Source organism: Rhinopithecus roxellana, chromosome 1 (genome assembly GCF_007565055.1).
Source record: "Rhinopithecus roxellana isolate Shanxi Qingling chromosome 1, ASM756505v1, whole genome shotgun sequence".
NCBI lineage: Eukaryota > Metazoa > Chordata > Mammalia > Primates > Cercopithecidae > Rhinopithecus > Rhinopithecus roxellana.
The window spans coordinates 195,834,982-195,856,660 of record NC_044549.1 but is presented as its reverse complement, the minus strand read 5'-3'; the positions used below and the strand labels follow the sequence as shown (position 1 = coordinate 195,856,660).

Genomic DNA, 21,679 nt, shown 5'->3' with positions numbered 1-21,679 from the left:
GTTGTAGAGTTTTACAAATAAACATTTACACACTTCTTATTTAATTTATTCAGATATTGTATCTTTCTGATGCTAAAGAGTGGTGGCAATAGTTACTTCCTCACAGTGTTTATTTCTCTAGCAGAAATGTCTTCAGCATTTCCAAATTAAATAGAAAGCTTGCCTTTGGGTTGAGACATATCTATTTGATCAGAACTTGACCCTGATTTTTTCCTCCCCCAGGAGGTGGTGAGTGTTATTTTGTCTTGTCTGGATGGAGGTTTGCTTTGCTCTTGAATGTCCAGGGTGGAGAGAGACTAGGAGAAAGCACAGGAGGTCTATTTGGTGTAATGTGCTCCTTCCTTTTCATCTTCACCATCAACAGAGACAGCAGCACACTTGCTTGCAGAACTGAACTTGGAGGCTGGATTTTCCTCAGGTTTCTTTAGCTCAGGTGCAGATCTGCAGACTTGATCTTTTTGCCATCTTTCCTGTCTGACTCCTTCCAGCTGTCTTTGTTCCCTCCATCTCCTGGACCATGGCCCGAGTTCCCAGTTTGGACTTTTGGACATTCATTCCATCTACTTTATTTTCATCTTTCTTTGCTGGTCCTTCCTCTGAGGGTTGAACTGGAGGTACTTTTCCCTCAATACCTGTAGGGGATTGCTGCTCTGTGTCTGAGCTCTGAGATGGAATACGAGGATTAGAACTTCTTTTCACCTAAGCAGTTTCCTTTGGTGGAGGGGCTGGCATCACCTTGAGGAGTTGATCAGGTTTGGGAGGCTTAGAAATTGGAGAGTGGCAGTGTTTCTCTTTATTGAGTGTTTCATTTTCTAGAGACTTCTCACTCTCTCTTCGTCATGCATCCTGGTCTGATGTGCTTCTGCCTGATGCGGCTGGGTCCCAGTCTGCACTGGCTCACTTCCTGTCCTCCACCATTCCCATTCCTGAGTTTCTTCACTTTGCCAGCTTGGATGTCTCTCCAGAGGCCATTGTTCTAGGTTTGGCTCATCCAACTGCCACTATAGTTTCTCTTGTTTCTTCTGTAGCTGTTCTTCTGCTTCTCTTTTTCTAGCAACTGTGTCAATGGACTTTCCCCCTCCAAAGATAGAAGCTACTCAACTGGGACGGGGGTGCTAGAAGAGGTATCGTCCTCCTTATGAGTGCTCTGAGGCTTTAGATTCAGTTCTGATCTTTGGGAGGGACCCCTATCCTCATGCCTATAATCACCCCAAGAGTAATCATCTCTGGAGCTCCATGATCAATTGTCTTGTCTGTCTTACTGGTCTTCACCTGCCTCTTCAGTAGTCATCATCTCTGAGGTACCCACTACCAAATGCTCTTCTACCACTGCCTGTTGCAGAATCACAGCCTCTATCATAGTCGCTGCTGCCTCAGTCATCATCTTAATCCTGGCCCCCACATCGATCTATATCCTGGTGTGAGCCCTCTCTAAACCCATCCTGATACCCATCATGATACTGGTCTGAATCGCATGATCTTGATACTTGTCTCCAAAGCTATCATCACCTCTTCTAGGCAGGTAGTCATCAAAGCTGTCTGTGGCAGGATGGGCCTCCAGTATATCTGTTTTGTCAGTATCCTGATTTCTATCCTGGCCAAGAGAACAGTCATCCCTGTCTTTATCCTGTGCTTGGTCAGCAATATCCACTCTAATTATCCTGTTACCTAGAGACTCTTCATTGAGACCCAGGAAACTGAACAGGGAATCCAGGTCCTCAAACCTAGGATAACTAAAACTTTTCAGCCTCTCTGGATTGCTGGGTTCATGTGGTCAGTGCGCTGTACCGATATTTAATCCTCTAAATAATTCCTTAATTGAGTCTTCTATCACATCATAGAGCAGGTTCCCTAGAAGAGCATTGTAGGATGGTGATTTGGGAAGATGGCTCCAATCAATATGGGGTTCCCCAGCAACCTGTGGAACAGCGGGAAGAATGGAATGGTCAATTGGAGATGTCCTACACACATCGTCATCATTACTGTGCCAAGTGGTTGAAGCATTTCCTCTGGCTCATCTGTTTCATCAGCCCAGTCTGGGAATATAGGTGCTTCCTCCACCAGTCTGCCCATCCTCAGCCAGAAAGTCTATTAGGAAAATTGTCTTCTACTTCTCCTTCTCCTCCTCCTCCCCCTCCTCCATCTTCTCCTCCCTCCCTTCCCCCTCTTTCTCCTCCTCCCCCGTCCCTCCTCCTCCCCCTCCTCCTCCTCCTCCTCCTCCTCCTCTTCCTTATTCTTCTTTTCTGAGGCCGCCCTGTTGGGAGACAGAGAGAGAACACGAAGGCTTGATTTTACTTTTGAGGGTTACTTTTAGCAAGGTGGAGATGTAGGAAAATTATATCCCAGGATTGTGTAAAAGAAAGGCACAATTAGAGAATCATAAGACATTTAATGTGGCTAGAGAGTAGATTGCCTATGAAGGGAGAGACAGGAAACATAGATGGAGATCATTCAGGGGCATCTCACAAAGACCCCACAGGCTATGCTGTTCAACTTGGACTTTCTCCCATTGATAATAGAAAACCCAAGGGGATGGCATTATTAGATTTATATTTCAGTAAGATTCTGGGGGTAATGACTGATAAATTCCACTGGCAAAGCATTTCAAACATGACTGCAAATCAGACCAGATATCATCCAACCAAATAAACCGAGAGGAAGAACAAGAACAATCACAGCCATTTCACTATTATTTTTCTTAAAAAATGACTTAAAAATTATAGAGTAAGTAGACTAACAATGAAGACCATATATTTATGTCTCCAAAACCTGAGGGTTCTGCAAGAGATACCGAGCTCCAGATGATGATGCTGGGTCTTTCTCCAACCTCAGCATAAGCCAGGAGTGGGCAAAGCAGGTCTGGGAGAGTTCTGCCTGAAAGAGGACTCGAAGCTCCATGCTAGGGGCCTGGGCACCCTTACAGCAAGCCACAGAATCACTTTCAGCCAATGAGGATATGCCTCTCTTCTCTCCTTTTCTGTTTTTCTGAGTGGAATATTGAAGAGTCAGGCACAAAGCATAGCATAGTGGACAAAGAAAATAATGTTTATGTTCATGAAAAATTCAACCCTAATTATACCTCTGGGAGCCAGTGGGAGTAATGAAATAGTGTGCCTGGGGTGTTCATTTTGTTAATAGATGCCAATCACAGGGTACTTATTTTCTGTGCCGTTTATAAAGCCTTTGACGGACACAGCTGCTTGCGTCATTTCATACAATTATAAGATATAAAGGATATTATGGTAATTCTTTGGGATGATGTTCATTTAGTGTCTGGTCATGAGAATGCCGTTCCGCCTGTTAGTGCCATATTGCAGCCAATGCAATAGGCAGCTTAGCAGGGGCTCTCAAAAGTATACACATTAACTTTGGCTCAGACACCAGGGATACATTCTGCTGCCATTTAAGATTAACTATTTGTAATATGTTTGTTAAGAATATGGTTTTAAAATTTTATTTCTGTCTCTCAATTTAGGAGTCATAGCTCCTAGATTTCAATCACGTGGACTGAATGGTTTTTGACCCATCTGAGATGGAGAAAGCTCAAAGTATGTTTTCCAATGGCAAAAGCAGAACTAGATCCACTTTTTCCAAGACGACAGCCAGGTTTCCAAGAGAAAGTGACCAGTCAGCTGAGGTGAACATGGAAAAGTGAAAAGATAAAACTAGCTAGTTGTGTTGTTAGAGGGACAGAGGATATATATAAGCAAGGTTCTTTGGCCCAGAACCAAATTCAGCAACTCAACCATATTGACTTTTGCCCATATTTATTTAGGTTGAGCCCTATAAAAATTCCTGATATTATACTGGTTTTGACCAACAACATCAGTGATTGCATATGCTTCAACCTAATGCTTCAGGAACAAAATCATGACCACCTAGAACTTGGCATAACCTGCAACTGCCTTAACTCCAAATCCTTAAATGCCATGGCTGCAGCCTCCTATCCTCTAAACCTCTCATTTCCTCACCTCTATCACAAATCTGTGTAAAGCCAGATTGGTTTACAGCTCTTCAGGCCCAGTGAGCCACAAGTCCCCTTGGCATCTTTACAAGCAACTCCCACAGATACCTCAGTATAATTATTTTTAAAATATGTTTCAGGAAGTTTTTTACTTAAGCCACGAGGATTGCCAAAATACTTCTCAGAAAATACTATTTTGATAGTATTAGAATTTTACCAATGACCTTAAGCAAGAGGCACAAAAGTGGAATGACCTCCAACTATGAGTTTTGATGAAAGTGAAAAATGCTAACTAAGCCAAAACCACGAGTTCATGCATTCAGCTTTCCCCTGTCTTATAAAATCCCAACCCCACTTTAATCTAGGGTCAGCTGTCCTCTAGTTGCTCTCTGATATGTATCAGTTGAACAAAGTCTTTAATCTCTCTGATGTGTATCAGTTGAATAAAGCCTTTAATCTCTATTTGAGTCACTTAAACAACTTTCTTTTGACATTTGATACCCAGAAAAATGGATTTGGAATGCTGTTTGGGTTGTCTGTCCTCAAAGCTGTCTACTGGTATGTGTCCAGTGGTGTTTGGGTGGGTAGAATGGGATCAGCTTCTCTCTACCATGGTATTGAATTTTGTCTAATGTTGCTTTACTAAGAACACTGCTGTATAGGACAGAGCAAGTCTGAGAATGGACACTGTATGAGTTAGATGGAGCGCCAAGGTGCTGATTTGTTTATGCTGTCTTAGAAACCATTTGCAAGGAAAGAAGGTAGAATGAAATAGGGCAGAAGGGAATTCAAATATCCTCGGGTGTGTGATGAGTGTACATTTCAGCTCATGAACTAAGGAGTCCAATAACTAGAACTTGCTTTATAGTCCATGACTCTACTTAATTTCTGACTCAAGCCCTAGGCCCTCAGGCTGGGCAACAAGGCGAAACTCTGTCTCTACAAATAATACAAATATTGCCCTGCTGGGCTACAGGAAAAACAACCTCAGCTTTTCTTGGGAACCGCACACAAGCCTAGGGTCTTGCTAAGGCATTGGGGATAGGGGAAAGCTATTTGGTCTTCAGTCATCAGTGCCTATGGGAAGCCACAATGACATCTGTTATCCTGTCCTCCTGACTCCTTCAAGGCCAGGCAGGTCTCAGCTATTCCTGTGCTAGAAGCCTTTCTGAATGTGTCTTTCTCTGGATTCTTGCTCTAACAGGGCTACCAAAAAAACAGGGTAATGCACCTCTACTCCTGCCACATCTACTCCTGCCGCCATAGCACTCTTCTCTTCTTCCCAGCCTGGAACAATCTTCTTTTTTTTTTCTTTTTTCTTTTTTTTTGAGACGGAGTCTCGTCTCACTCTGCCACCCAGGTTGGAGTGCAGTGACACGATCTCGGCTCACTGCAACCTCTGTCTCCCACGTTCAAGCGATTCTCCTGCCTCAGCCTCCTGAGTAGCTGGGATTACAGGTGCCCGCCACTACACCTAGCTAATTTATTTTTAATTTTTTAAATTTTTTTTACTAGAGACAGGGTTTCACCATGTTGGCCGGGCTGGTCTCGAACTCTTGGTCTTGTGGTTTGCCCGCCTTGGCCTCCCAAAGTGCTGTAATTACAGGCATGAGCCACCCCATCTGACCAGAACAATCTATTTTTAGTCTGGGGAAAATCCTTCTCCTTTCATGTTTATTCAAATAAATTATTCTCAGGAATTCACTTCTTCTAAGTATAAAAAGCCAGCAAGACTTCTAGGGTAGTTCTGTTTTCTGACTTGCCACATACCTCCCATGAAGCAATGACCACCAAGCTGACTTAAATGAGGTGAGGAGAAGGGGGAAACAGAGGGAATAAAGAACACATACATTGATGTATCTTTTGATTTTTACTTCCCTTCCATGATGTCTTCTCCATGCTGAGTCTGGTAACTTGGGCTTTGGAATTTACTGATTGGGTAATGCTCCCTGGAGCTGAGAGTGGGTGCCCCTGCCCAAAGGCTTAGATAGCAATCAGGGAAGGGTGGCTCTCCAAAGTGACTGTTACCACAAAGGAGGCAGAGAGAATCAGGGCAGCAGTAAATACTTGGTAGAAAACTAAGCAGTAAAGCCTGGTAGTCTTTTGTGACCTTCTGCCATCCCATAATGATTGGATGTTTCTCCTGTGCCCCCAGAACACTTTCTTCTATTGCCATAGACCACATTCTACTGGGATGGCCATCTTCATTCCTGTCTCCTTCTATACAGAAGGGAAGCTCCTCAGCTGAGGACCTATATTTGTTCATCTGCACACCATAAGCCCCTAAAAGATGGAGACTGAATGAGTAGAGATTGAATGAGTAACTCCTTGAAACATCATGGACTCTGTACCAGCCACAGGTGACTCACATACCCTGGGTGAGCAAGCCTGCAGATGGAAATTGTGGATAACAGCAAACTGTACTGCTCAACAAAATGAAGATCAATAGATAGGAAGCACAGGCCAAAGCAAGCCAGACAATATTTAAAGCTCACAAATATAAAATCATGGACTTGAATTGTAAAATTCATCTGGAATAGAGGTGATATGACTAAAGAGCAGTGCACATAAGGAAGACACAAAGATTGTAGATGTTTCTCAACTTAACATGAGTAAATGGCTCAATGTAACTGACAAAAGAAAAACAGCAACAACAAAAATGAGTAACCTGACAAATAGCTGCATCTGGAGAGGTACACAATCTAAAACAAATGGGTTCACAGTTTTGCCAGCCATACAGAAAGCATAATGCTGGCCTCTGCTCAGCTTCTGGGGAGGCTTCAAGAAGCTTTCAGTCATGGCAGAAGGTTAAAGGGAAGCAGGCACATCTTACATGGCCGCAGCAGGAGCAAGAGGGTCGGTGGGAGGTGCCACACACTTTTAAACAACCAGATCTCACTGTAGCTCACTCATTATCAGAACACCTCCCAGGGAATGGTGCTGCCCCATTCATGAGAACTCCGCCCTCATGAGCCAATCATCTCCCACCAGGCCCATCTCCAACACTGGGGATTACAATTCAACATGAGATTTGGTGGAGACACAGATTCAAACCATATCACGTCTTTATCTGCAATTTCAATTTCCATAGTTTCAGCTACAGCTACCCATGATCAACTGAGGTTTGAAAATAGGTGAGTACAGTACAATAATACATGTTGAGAGAGAGAGACCACAGTCACACAACTTTTATTACAGTATATTGTTATAATTGTTCTATTTTGTTATTGTTCTTGTTAATCTACTTCTTGCCTGATTTATAAATTAAACAATACCATAGGTATGCATATATAGGAAAAAAATAGTATATATAGGGTTCAGTACGATTTGTGGTTTCAGGCATCCACCAGGGGTCTTGGAATGCATCCTCAATGGATAAGGGGGAACTACTGTATAAGAGAAATTACGCAAATCCTGGAGATAATGTAAAAAAGAACCACAGCATAGCCTATCAATGTCATACTAAGAGTGTTACCCAACAAACCTAGCAATCATAATTCTCTAGGAGATATAACTTTGACTTTCAGTATTTAGCATAAATATTTAATTAGTATTTCATATTGTAACCAAATGGGGACTTTAGCTCCATGATGAACTGGCTTTGGAACCTGAGACAGGACATCCCATGTTTGTTTCATATTAACTGAACTGTTCTTTCTGCTGTACACCAGCTGGGGTATTACAGTATCATAGTGAATTTCAACATTCTTAAGAGGAAGTCAGCTCAGGAGAGGAGAAGGGGGTTTGCTCCCAGCGAAGGAAACAGCCTGTGTTAGAGGAGAGAACTCCTGGCATTCACAGGACCTGCAGTGGATCACTCCAGGACCTGCAGTGGATCAACACAACTGAAGGGTGGGTGGCATGGGTAGGCTTGGCATCTGAGGCTGAAGCGGTCACAAGGGGTGGTCAGGAGGGGACTAGTGCACAAGCCCAGGGGTTTACCCATGGCAAGCACATTAGAGCAAGTGTCAAGGCGGCCTGGGAAGAAGGCCAAATTTGCTGAAGAGGAGGTGATATGGCGCAGAGTGAAGCTGACATGGCAAGTTTCTTCTACATTACTCAGTAACTAAAAGCCATATGAACATTTCAAGGTATTAAAAATGGACTTACTGTGAAATAACATGATCTACCAACATAACTTATCCCTTCTAAATGCCTTTTGAAGTTTAAATAGAAATCAATGCACCAGCTCCCACCGTAAAGACTGAAAGAGATGGGCAGTGACATTGGCTCGCTGGCAGCAGGTGAAGAGGTCTAGAGATGTGAGGAGAAAAAACAGATGTGTTTCCCTCCACTCTCACACCACAGCTATCAACACAGACTTCTGTGGCCAAATGTGTGTGTTGTAGTGCAGGGGGAGTCAGGGGACGTCCCCCATACACCAAGCAAGGAATCAATTCTGCAGCAGACACCAGCTGGGGGTCCTCCAACCCTGTTCAATTCCAAAACTATGCCCCTGGAGATAGTGTCACATCCCACAGGGTGAGGCTCAGTCCCATAAGACTGCTTCCCCTGCTGCGATGCTAATCGCAAGCCCCAGGCTGTTTTACCTGTGCTTCTGACTGTAAATCAAGGATCCCACAACCCCCTCCCCAGGTTCAATTAATTTGCTAGAGTGGCTCACAGTACTCAGGGTAAGACTTACATTTACCAGTTTGTTGCGAAGGATAGTCTAAAGGACACAAATAACAGCCAGATGAAGGGATACATTGGAGAAGCCCTAGAAGTGTCCTGAGCACAGGAGTATCTGTCCCCATGGAGTTGAGGTGTGCTTCCCATGGGCTCTCCAAATTCTGTCCTTTTGGGCTTTTATGGGGGCTTGATTAGCTAATTGGCCATTAGTGAACTTAACCTTCTGCCCCTCTCCTCCCAAGAGGTTATAGGTGGGCTGAAAAGTCTCAACCCTCTTAATTGTGCCTTGGTCTTCCCTGTGACGAGCCCCCATCCTGAAGCTACCTAGGGATTGCCAGCCTCCAGTCTCAATAGCATACCTCGCTTTGAAGATTCTAAGGATATTAGGAGTTGTAAGCCAGAGCATGGGGGCAAGGGTCAAATATTTAGTTCTCACTATCAGAGATGGGCCCCAGAAACTTCTTAGCAAATTCCCATTTTATCCAATCCATTAAAAGCGTCATCATAAACATGAAATTACTTGAAAATTTAGAACAGTAACAGTAGAAAACCCAAATGCAGTGCTAACTAGATATAACAGCAATAAGTATTTTTAAATTGCATATCCAGAAGAGAGGTGGTGGTTAATATGAGAGTGTAATTAATCCATTTGCTGAATTAATTACCACCTTCCTCATCATCTGGGCTAGCAGAGGGTTAGACAAATAAGAGGAACATTGTCAGTCAAAACATAAATATTAGAACCAACCTAAAGTGTAGATGAATAGTTAAATAAATTATTTATGAAATACTCTGTACCTGTTTTTCAACGTGAGATGGAGTTCCTTGCTGTGCTCTAAGAAGGTATCCAGGGTTCTTAGTCCCTAGCATAGAGACATCACCAAAAAAAGAAAAAAAAAAAAAATTTAAGAGACAGGGTCTCGCGCCATCACCCAGGATGGAGTACAGTGGCACAATCATAGCTCGCTGCAGCCTTGACATCCTGGGCTCAAGTGATTCCCTTGCCTCAGCCTCCCAAGTAGCAAAAATTACAGGTGTCCTCCACCATGCCAACTAACTTTCAAAATTTTTTTGTAGAACTGGGTTCTCACTATGTTGCTCAGGCTGAAAAAAAATTATTAAATAACTAAGTAGATACATTGTTTAGTGAACAAAAGTAAACCATACATAGAACATAATTCCAAACAAAAAGGGATACATGTGTTTAAAGTTTTTTTTGTATCTGTATAAACACAGAAAATATTTGGATGAATAAGCGTCAAATTGCTAACATGGTTACTTAGTGTCAAATTGCTAAAGTGGTTACTTCTGAAAAAGGGATTGCAAAGACAGAGAGAGGGTTTTTCACTTCAAAATAAAAATGTCAGGCTTAGAAGGATACATGTTCAAGGTATGTGAAATGAAACATGCAAGATATAAAACTTTATATCAATACAATCACACTTTTATAAGACATCTAACATATATTCTTTTTAAAAGTAAAAGAATGCGCAAAGAACGAAGAGTAGTCATGTTCAGATGGTGAATTATGACTGATGGTTGTTTTCTTTGATGCTTTAAAAATTTTAGGCCGGACGCGGTAGCTCAAGCCTGTAATCCCAGCACTTTGGGAGGCCAAGACGGGTGGATCACGAGGTCGGGAGATCGAGACCATCCTGGCTAACACGGTGAAACACCGTCTCTACTAAAAAAATACAAAAAACTAGCCCGGCAAGGTGGCGGGTGCCTGTAGTCCCAGCTACTCGGGAGGCTGAGGCAGGAGAATGGCGTAAACCCGGGAGGTGGAGCTTGCAGTGAGCTGAGATCCGGCCACTGCACTCCAGCCTGGGCGACAGAGCGAGACTCCGTCTCAAAAAAAAAAAAAAAAAAAAAAAAAAAAAAAAAAAAAAAAAAAAAAAAAATTTCTAAAATGTCTGCAATAAAAATTTATTATGTTCATCATAGACAGACCCACACTTTTTAAAGAAAATTTTTAAAGGAAGCATTATCCAAACTCAGTTTTGTTAATGCGAAGGCATCCCCCCTCCACCTGTAACTAAAGAGGAATTTCTCTGGGTTCCCTGTCTATTAAACAAGAAAAACTTTCCCAGTGGCAGGGGATGGAGATCTTCCCAACAGCTTGCAGTCCTTTGTAGCTGATGCTCACAAGTACCTGGATGGCAATGAAACAAGCCTCTATGGCTAAGCTTTCCCAGACTTGCTCACTCCACACTTCATTTATCCATTAAGCCCACATGCTGAGGGCTCTCATACATTTATGGTGTGTGTCAAGCTGCCCCAGCCAAAGTGATTTCTGGCTCATTATGCTGCTCCCAATAAATTTGGGTATTGGTCAGCTTCAAAACAAAATTGGGCAAGTTATATATATATAGGCAAACAACAAAAATTGAGTTCTGTGTGTTTATAAAGGGGTGGTACATACCCAGAAGACAGTGTGACAGGACAGAATGCAAGTTCCAAAATCTCTGAAGAAAGGCTCTGCCAGTTAAGGATCCTCTCCAGGCAGCTTTGCAGGCAGCAATGGGAACAAATAGGAGAGAAAGGAAGACAAAGGCACATGGCACATGGCAGTTTGTGAACAATACGAGACAAAACTTTGAACACCGCCCCCTGTTGCAAAATAAATGGGGCCACTTTCAATGGGTAAGTTCTGATATATGGCTGATAAACTAATAGACACTTTATTCATACGGCTAAATCTTCAAACAACAAGAGTAAATAGTAGCTGACTGTGGTGGCTCAAACCTGCAATCCCAGCTCTTTGGGAGGTGGAGGTGGGAGGATTGCTTGAGGCAAGAGTAGCCTGAGCAACAGAGCAAGACTCTGTCTGAAAAAAAAAAGGAAATTATAAGAAAAGTTCCAACCTGCTCTTTAGAGCACTGCATTCCAGAAAGCAATAGAATAACATCTGCAGTTCTGCAGTGTCTGGGAGGAAAGTGTTGGGACCAAGGACTCAGCATGCACCAATTTTCTTTCATGAATAAAGAAAATAGATATTATCATAAAAGCTCGAACCTACAACAGATAGAGTGTTGTAGGTTCCCAGACACAGAACATGCAAATGTGGACAGACAGGGGACATCCATGAGACAGAGGATCCCTACCATAGAGGTTTTCTAGAGACCTGAGTTTGATTCCTGGGACCTAAGGTAGTGCATCCAATATCCAGTGAGGCTATAAACAGATAAAACCTTTCTAGAGTGTGATTTGTTAAATATGGAACAAAAGCCTTAAAATATATGTATACTTTGATCTAGAAATTCCGCTACCAAGAAGAAAAGAAACCAAGCAATATTTATTTATAAGGATGCTAATTATCATAAAAGAGAAAGCAGAAATATAATAAATGTACAAATATGGGGGACTGGTTCAATAAATTACAGCACATGTATATGTAGTAGTCATTAATGCTGCCCACTGAATATTTCTGCTTGATTTTTCACCTTTGGGATACATCATAGGACTGCATTTCCTGGCCCCTTTTAGTTGGGTAGGGTCATGCAACCTGTTCTAGCCAATGAATTGTAAGCAAAGGTAACATGTGTTCATTGCAATCCAAGTGTTTGGTTAGCAGTTCTAGACCTTCAAGCCCTCTGCTCACTCTACTATAGTGACCAGCAATGTTCTAAATATGGTTGCTCTGTAAGCCAGGGTCGAGGAATAATGTTAACAGTGACATACAGCAGCAGAGTCCTCACAAGTAACCTGAAGAAAAATTCACTGTGAGATTTGGGGATTGCTTGTTACTACAACATAACCTAGCCTATCCTGATGAATACAAAGGAAGTATGATGCAACCACTGATAGATATGATCTAGTATATCTATTCCTGTATTTATTGACAGAAGCACATATTCACAGTGTACTATTACATTAAACAGCAGCTATAAAACATCAAATACAATTTAAATCAGTTTCATATATTATACAATTAAAAATACTGAAGAATATTCCCCAAATTTTGCTGATTAATGAATTGTGAAACTACGTAAGCCTCTGTGAGTGTGTATGTGTGTGCGTGTGTGTGTGAGATGAGGCAAATCAATACCTTCTTCCTAAGGTTTTATGTCATATATTCTAAAAGCTAAAAATGTTAAACAAATTCTGTAATTCCATTACAAATAAATATCTAAACCACCTTTCTTACTTATATTTTACCTTTTTTAACTATACTCACCCTACTATCAGAATGTACACTTGAATACTTTTCAGATGTATCTTCTAACTTTCATGTATTTTGTTTGTTTGTTTAAATACAAGGGCCTCCTCCTATAGCTCTTGAAACACTTTCTGAGAAGTGGGAGGAAATCTTGTGTTATAATTACAAAAGAAATGAGGTGAAACTGTCATCTACTTCTGGCTGGAGGAAACACCCCCAAAAGTCACATTTCAAAATTTTTCAAGTCTATGGTTTCATTCTCACAACAGTATTTCTCTATATACTTTTTTATTCAAAATTTCAACAATGAATATGCATTATTAATATAATTGGGGAAAAGTTATGTTGAAAATTACTTGGGATGAACCTAGGTCTCTGTATTTTAAAAAGACTCTCAGATGATTCTAATTTATACAAAATTTTGGGAACCATTCTTCTAAACCAATTCTTTAAAACCCCTCATCCTTTTTCAAATTTCAATGAGCATGGTCAAAGAAATATAACTGAAAGCTGGAAAATAATACTTCCCAATGCCAGAAACACACAGGAATATCTTCACGGTGAAATGAGATCAGATCCACAGATGGGCTAACTGATGCATAACCCACCACAAGTAAAGGAAGCACTTGTGGGGAGAAAACCATGGAAGACCTGCAGCCCAACAGAACTCCACTAACATCCCTTGGCTTCCAGCCTGGGAGCTGGAGAAGAGTGCAGGCCATGAGTTCTTTGGATGCAGTCACTTTCTTTTATGTTTATTTTTACTTATTTATTTTATTTAGTTTTTCAAGACGAAGTTTCACTCTTGTTGCTCAGGCTGGTGTGCAGTGGAGCGATCTTGGCTCACTGCAACCTGTGCCTCCTGGGTTCAAGTGATTCTCCTGCCTCAGCCTTCCGAGTGACTGGAATTCCAGGCATGCGCCACCATACGAGGTTAATTTTTGTATTTTTAGTAGAGACAGGGTTTCACCATGTTGGCCAAGCCATTCTCAAACTCCTGACCTCAAGTGATGCACCCGCCTCAGCCTCCCAAAGTGCTGAGATTACAGTCGTGAGCTACCACGCCCCACCCTTATTTTTATTTTTTATTTTTTGTTTTTTTTTGAGACAGGGTTTCACTCTGTCACCCAGGCTGGAGCACGGTGGCTCAGTCTCAGCTCACTGCAACCTCATTCTCCTGGGATCAAGCCATTCTCTCACCTCAGCCTCCCAAGCATCTGGGATCACAGGCATCTACCACCAAACCTGGCTAGTTTTGTTTTTTTGCTTTTTTTTTTTTTTAATTTTACTTTAAGTTCTGGGATACGTGTGCAGAATGTGCAGGTTTGTTACATAGGTATACACACACCATGGTGGTTTGCTGCACCCACCAACCCATCATCTAGGTTTTAAGCCCCGAATGCATTAGGTATTTGTCCTGATGCTCTCCCTCCCCTTGCTCCCCACTCCCCGAATTTTTGCATTTTTAATAGAGACAGGATCTCACCATGTTGCCCAGGCTGGTCTCAAACCGCTAAGCTCAGGTGATCTGCCTGCCTTGGCTTCCTAAAGTGCTGGGATTGCAGGCATGAGCCACCACATCAGCCTATGCAGTCAATTTCTAACAATACCTTTATATTTTATGAAAGTTCTTTCTATTCCTATTTTGAGTGCTTTCATTTTGCTTTCTGGAATGAGTTGATTTTTATCAAATGTTTTTCTCACTATGTATCAAAATGTGCATATGTTTTTCTTCTTTAACATGTTAATACAGTGACTTACATTGAAATTTGCCTAAAGTTAAGTCACGTTTGCATAGCTAAAATGAACCTGATCGTTAATATGTTGCTGGATTTAATTTGCCCTTTTTTCTCCCATAATGCTCCTCTTTATAAAATGAGCTAGGCTTATAGCTTTCTTTCCTTCTTTCTTCCTTTTTCTGATTTTGGTACCATAGTTATGCTAGACTTGCAAAATATATTGGGAAGATTTCCATATTTTTATTTGATTAAGTAAAATAAAAATTTTACTTAAATAATATGAAATTTTTAGTTCCTTGAAAGTCTGGTAGAACTTGCCAGGAGAATTAAGTGGACTTGGTGACATTTTGGTAGATATTAGACCCCTTTCCTGTATGTGTTTTGGTCTCTTTAAATTTCCTATTTCTTTTGCCAATTTGGCCATTTGATCCTCAAAAATCATGTGAATTTTTTTCTCCAACTATGAAATTTGCTATTATAAAATTGTATATAATATTCTCTTCAATTTTGTGAAATTCCACTGTATTTGCAGTTATGACAGCTTCATCATTCCTAATGTTCTTTATCAGTGTCCTCTCATTTTATCTTGATTAAACTTGTCACCACTTGTCCATTTTATCTGTTTCCCCCCAAACGAAAAAGAAAAAAAAAAAGTACCCTTATGGTTTCTATTGCTCCATTTCATTGACCTCTGTTTTAATATTTATTATTTACTTTGAAGATTACTTTGATTTTTTCCTTAGCTTCTTCAGTTGAAACCTCAGTTTACTTATTTTAAAAATATCATATTTTCTAATAAATGTATTAAGGCTGTACTTATTTTTAGTGTGACTGACCGCATCCCAGAGATTTTCATATGTAATGTCTCTTGTCATTAATTTCTAATTTAGTCTATAAGTTGTTTCATTTTTTTCTTTCTGACATTCAAGTATTTTGGAAGGATTATTTCTATTCTAATCCAATAAATCATTTTGGGGAGATTTTAAATTTAGTTTTCCTTTTTTGCTATAATTTGTTTATTATAAAGTTGCTTATAGAGTTTTTCTTTTTGGAAAAAATTGAAAAGTGCTATTAAGCCTAAAATATGCTTATTTTTGGTGAATTTTCCACATTTGTTTCAAAAGAATGTTTCTGCTTTGATGTTGGGTACAGATTTCTTTATATAGCTGTTACATCAAGCTTGTTATTTAAATCCTTTAAAGTCCTACTGATTATTTACCTATTGATTTCTATGTTTGATCTTAGCCAAAAGGCCAAAAAGCAATGCCTATTGATTTCTGGAGATATGTGCTAATCTCTATATCAGTTAGCTATTGCTGCAAAACAAACTGCCTCAAAACTCAAGCACTTAAAATAATCATTCATTATCACTCATGTACCTGTGGTCAGCTGGGACTCAGTTGATCTGTAATGCACTTGGCTGAGTGCCTCCGCTCTAGGCTGTGGTGGCCAGGGGGGCTATTGTGGCTCCTAACTGCACGTCTATGGGTCGACTAAGGTGGCAGTAGTTGATTCTGATCCCTACTGCAAGTCTGTGAGTTAGCTGGAAGAACAGATCAGCAAGGAATAAAACTGCCCTTACCAAGTCAACTTGTTGGTCCAACAATCAGGAGAACATGCACTTGTGTCAAGAATTCTGTTTTATCCAGTTTTATAATCTGCCCTGAGCCTTACTTAACACTCTAAAGACCTATGTGGTGGGTTACATAGTGGTCTCAAAAATATACATACAAGTTCTAAGCCCCAATACCTGTGAATACGGCCTTACTTAGAAATAGTGTCTTTGCAGATATAATTAAGAATCTCAATATGACGTCATCCTGGATATAGCATGGGCCCTAAATCCAATGACAAAATGTCTTTTTTCAAAGACAGAAAAAGAGAAGACACAGAGACACACAGAGGAGAACATGATGTGAAGATAAAAGCAAAGATTAGTAATGTATCTACAGGTCGAAAATGCCAAAAATGGCTGGAAACCACCAGAAGCTAAGGCAGAGGCATGGAATAGATTCTCCCTCAGAGCCTCTAGAAGGAGCCAACCCTGCTGACACCTTGATTTAGGACCTCTAGCCTCAAGAACTGTGAAATAATAAATTAATGTTGTTGTAGGCTACTGGTTGATGGTAATTTGTCACAGCAGTGTCTTAGTCTGTTTGGGCTACTATAATTGCCATAGATGGAGTGGCTTATAAGCAACATAAATTTTATTTCTCACAGTTCCAGAGGCTGGAAATCTGAGATCAGAGTGCCAACATGGTCAGGTTCTGGTAAGGGCCCTCTTGCAGGTTACAGACTGCTGACTTCTCACCGTGTCTTCACATAGTAGAAGGGGCAGAGCATCTCTCTGGGACCTCTTTATAAGGACACTAATTCCATTAATGAGAGCTCCACACACAAGCTGTCCCACAAATGTCCCCTAGGTCTAATTGACACACAGTAAAAAGTTCTGTAAGTTCCTTTGACATTTAGGCTATTTCTTCTCCATCGAGGTTGTGCTGGGGTCTGTCTAGTTTTTGGCCTGGAAGAAATGACAAATAATGGCAGCAAGTCTTGAGAATCAGTACCTCTTTGTGAGGCACTGAGGCACTCAAGTGAGGTTAACATGATTTCCAGGCAAGGGGCAGCTATTCTTTGGCAGAGGGAAGAGATTGCTTTTGCCAACTTGGGGAGTTCAAAGGAATGTTAGGGTTTAATATAGTTGCATTCAGCTACCAAAATGTTCCCAACTCAGGTCTCAAGCTCTCACAAGACTATGTGACCACTTCTCATAGTCTTTTCTGCTGTGCTGCCATCATAATCAGATTCTGGGTCTGATTTTCAGCACAATCTGACCTGTGACTGCTTCAGACAATGATCTCCTTAAAAGCTGCCATAGAAGTATGAGAAGTCAGGATAATAGTTACTGTTGGAAAGCAGCATAAAGTAATTGGAAGATGGCATAAGAGGGCCTTCATAGATGCTGATAATTTCAAATTTATTAATCCAGGGACTGGTTATATGGTTGTGCTTGCTTTGTGAAAATTCATAAAAGTCTGTAGTTGTAACATGTGCACTTTTCTACAGGTTACACATCAATAAAAAAATTCCTTGTAAAAAGAAAACCTTTAAAATAATAAAAGCTGCCATATAAGCTCCCTGGCTTTAAAAGTATGTTGACTGCCTTGATCCAACCATTCTCTTGTGCTGTCATAAATAATCAAACTATTACACATTGATTTTAAAAAGCATTATTTCCATAGCAATTAAGAGAAGCTATCCAGCCTCTTAAGATGTTGCCCTATCAGCTGGGCATGGTGGCTCACAGCAGTAATCCCAACACTTTGTGAGGCTGAGGTGGATAGATTACCTGAGGTCAGGAGTTTGCGACTAGCCTGGCCAACATGATGAAACTCAGTCTCTATTAAAAATACAAAAATTACCTGGACATGGTTGTGGAAGCCTGCAATCCCAGCTACTTGGGAGGCTGAAGCAGGAGAATTGCTTGAACCTGGTAGGTAGAGGTTGCAGTAAGCTGAGATCATGGCACTACACTCCAGCCTGGGCTACAAGAGCTAGACTCCATCTCAAAAAAAAAAAAAAAAAAAAAAAAAAAAAAAAAAAAAAAAAGTCTTGTAAAGAGTCCTTGAGAAATCAGAGGCTGAGGCAAGGATTAAAGTGCTAACACTTTACTTTGAAGATACAAGCCCATAAGAGTGAGGGAGAAGTAAATAGGAAGTGAAACAAGAAAAAAAATGTGTGAGGCAGTGCAAGGTAATTAATTACTGCACTGACAACTGCTTCACAACGAGGCCACAAAGAGACACAGTAGGTCCATATCTGACAACTTTTATGTTCTACTTCAAATCTCAGCCCTATTTCCTACTCCAATCACTTCTGCAGCAACAGTTCTACACAGGTCTCAATCACTTTTATACAGGTGCAACCTGAGAGTATCTTTCTTTGGCTTCTCTCCTCCTGCTCCAGGGTCACTCTAATGCCAATGTGGGATGCTGGGAAATCCCACTCAGCACTTACACATGTACAACCTGGAAGTACCCAGGAGTTAACATCCATGGGGAAACAGGAGCCGATGGATAAGTGTTCCCCTTTCATGTTTCCAGGAGGATAATTCTTAGATGCACTTCACAAAGCTCCTTAGATCACCTGACACCACTAAGCATCAATCACCACCCATAGTGGTGCCTACTTAATAATGTATCTTTGTACCAGCTTTCCCACCTTCTCTGTTTCACTCACAGTGTCTCTCATTCCTACTCCTTGGGATCATTTCCCAAGTAAATTATCTGTTTGCTAGCTTTGTCTCTGGCTCTGCTTCAGGGGGAACAAACAAAGCAAAATCTTTCAACAGGAAGTTTGGTCAGCATGCACAACAGATCACAACCAGCAACTATGCCTTGAAGTGGTCCACAGGAGAGATAGGATCCCTCCTACTTCCCGTTTTCACTGGTCAAACCTCACCTCACAAGGAGACAACTCCTAGTCTTTCCAGGTTGTGTCATCTGGTCCCTTCTCAATCATTCAGGAAGTCTAATCTCATGTTTGAAGGGTGACCTGATGGGATAGGGTGGGGGTTGGAGAAGGGATGGATCAAAGTAATCCAATAAGGTGCACGAGTTTATTGTCCCATACAACGAAGGAAGTTATATTCAGAAAAGCAAGCGAGTGGGAAGTTGGCAGAGTTTGAGAGTCTACACAACAGTCATATGGAGAATCTGTCCAAAAAGCTGTTGAAGCTCAGGTCTGGAGCTCAGAAGAGAGGCCAGAGCTGGCGATTTGGATTTGAGAATAGTCAGGACACGAGAGGCTTGGTGAGGATAAAGTCAATCTAAGGAAGGGAACAGAGAAGAGTCCATGTCAGAGCTTGGTATCCAAGCAGGGCAGAGTGTTCAGAGGAAAGGAACCAAGGGGAGAAAACAATCTGAGTGAGGAGAACAGGCAGATGTTCTGTTGTAGAAGCAAAAGGAGAGAGGGTAAGAGTGAACAAAATGCTGTGAGAGGGTCAAGCAAAAGGAAGACTGAAAAAGAATCTGTCCTGTCTGGCAATTAGAAATCCATCTGTAAATCCTACGAAAATTCTGCTGCAGTGGGAATATGGGCGTGTAAGCCAGACCACAGTGGGCAAGGAGAAAACAGGAGGTAAAGTGGTACCAGCCTCCACAGATGCTCTTGGAGCATAGATGCATAGAGGAACTTCGGAATGTTGGCCGGGAGGGGAAGCTGCTAAAGTCAGGGAGGGAAAAGAGGAGCTAATGTTTACCTGGCAAGAGTCTTCCACAAAAGTCCTCACCAACTGTACTCCACAGTCCTGGGAGAAAGGGATCACCCCAGAAGGAGAGAAGAGGAAACCAAGGCTCAGTGACATTGCTGGTCCAAGGTCACAAGACTGGTAAGGGGTGAGTTTATACCCAGGAATTTGCACCTAAGATTGTATGATTCTGATTTTTCTGCTACATTATGCACTGCAGAAGGAAACAAAGATCTGGGAAGGACACTTCAGGCTGGGAGGGACTGGAGTTCATGTACAAGTGAAGAGAATACATGGTGGAAATTGTGCCACAGGCAGTGGGAGGTGAGGGGAGAATGCCGTAGGTATATAATTGGTTGAAAAATTCAACAAATACCAAAACGATGGACATGCTTTTATCCCTGTTTTGGGGGATTCCCTTTATTTTCAATCTCTAAATTAATGGATAGCCCCTAGATTCCTTGCCCAGAAATTAGGTTATGTTGCCTCCAAAAATAGCACTGGGCCTGGAAAAGCATAAGCAAGTGGGTGCAAGGAGCCTCTTACTCACAGGCCCAGGCCTGAAATATTTCTCTCCAGGGATGAAAACAATATTATATAATGAACAAGAAATACAGCATTGCTGTGGAAGTGGCAAAAAATGTAAAAGAAACAGTTTCTTTTCTTGTCTATAATTTTTAAGTTTGAATTTTGAAATAATTACAGATTTGCAGGAAGTAAAATAACTAAGTTTTTGGGGGGGGGGGGAATTCAAAATGTGTTTTCCAAGAGACAGACAGCATCAGCAGGTACAACAAAAGGGATTTCTCCATAGATCATACATTCACAAGGCATTATTAGCTCAACAGTGAGAAAGCCACTGGTGTGTTTTTGGTGACATCCATTTCACAGTCTAAACAGGTACTATTAATGTGTTCACTTACAATTCCAGAAGAAAAGGCACAACATGGCAGGAATAATAATAATAATAATAATATCTGGGGAATCCTAAAGTCAGGTGCAATAACTAAGAGACAACACCTTGACTAACAGTCTTGTATCCACTTTTCAGTCAGGGCCTTCTACCTAGAGGGAAAAGACTTTCCTCCCAGAAGCTAGAATCTTTCTTTCTCCTTTCTTGTTAAACCATGAAAGCAATGTTTCATTTGCTCAATATTACACTTACAAAAGGAGATTACAAAAAAGGCATCACAAAAACCTCTTGGATGTTCAGCTCTTCCAACCAATACAACTCCTAGGTTTTAGACAGAACCTGGGAATACTTCATCAGTCTTAAAATAGGAAAACAGACAGTATGGCTACAAAAGAATTTAAAAGTAAATGAGGTAGATAAATTAAAGCTTTCACACCCAGGAATTGCCTATTCCAACTTCATAGCCTTCATGAAATATTCAGGAAGAAAACAAGAAAAACTTCATAATTACTTGGCTTAGGTCCCAATTTTGTTGAACTAAGGAAATTCAACAAAAAAATTAGTATGTGAACCTGTGATAGGAAACACACCCTTCCATGAGTTTCTTCTCAAGAATGAAAACCCAGTTATTCAACAGAGTAGGCACTGACAAACTAAATTAAGTCACCTGAAATTCCCTGCTCAGGTGCCCACCTCTTCTGGGGTTCATGAAGACGACAGCACATGGGAAGTGTGGGGAGGACATTGGCACTCTCAGGGCTCCAATTGAACTGCATTTAAGCAGCAACACACAGATTAACTCCCTTAGGACTACCATAAGTCCATCTGAGGGCATCCGACTTACGGTTCTAAAGTTGAAGCAGGACAGGCATGGTGGTTCACGCCTGTAATCCCAGCACTTTGGGAGGCCAAGGTGGGCAGATCATTTGAGGCCAGGATTTTGAAACCAGCCTGACCAACATGGTAAAACCCCATCTCTATTAAAAATACAAAAACATTAGCCAGGCATGGTGGTGCATGCCTG

At 41.2% G+C, this 21,679-nt stretch overlaps 1 pseudogene; it reads right to left on the bottom strand.

Annotated features, from left to right (window-relative positions):
• Window positions 1-317: 317 nt before the first annotated feature.
• On the bottom strand, window positions 318-2,128 carry LOC104670995 (annotated as a pseudogene).
• Between the last annotated feature and the right edge of the window lie 19,551 nt (window positions 2,129-21,679).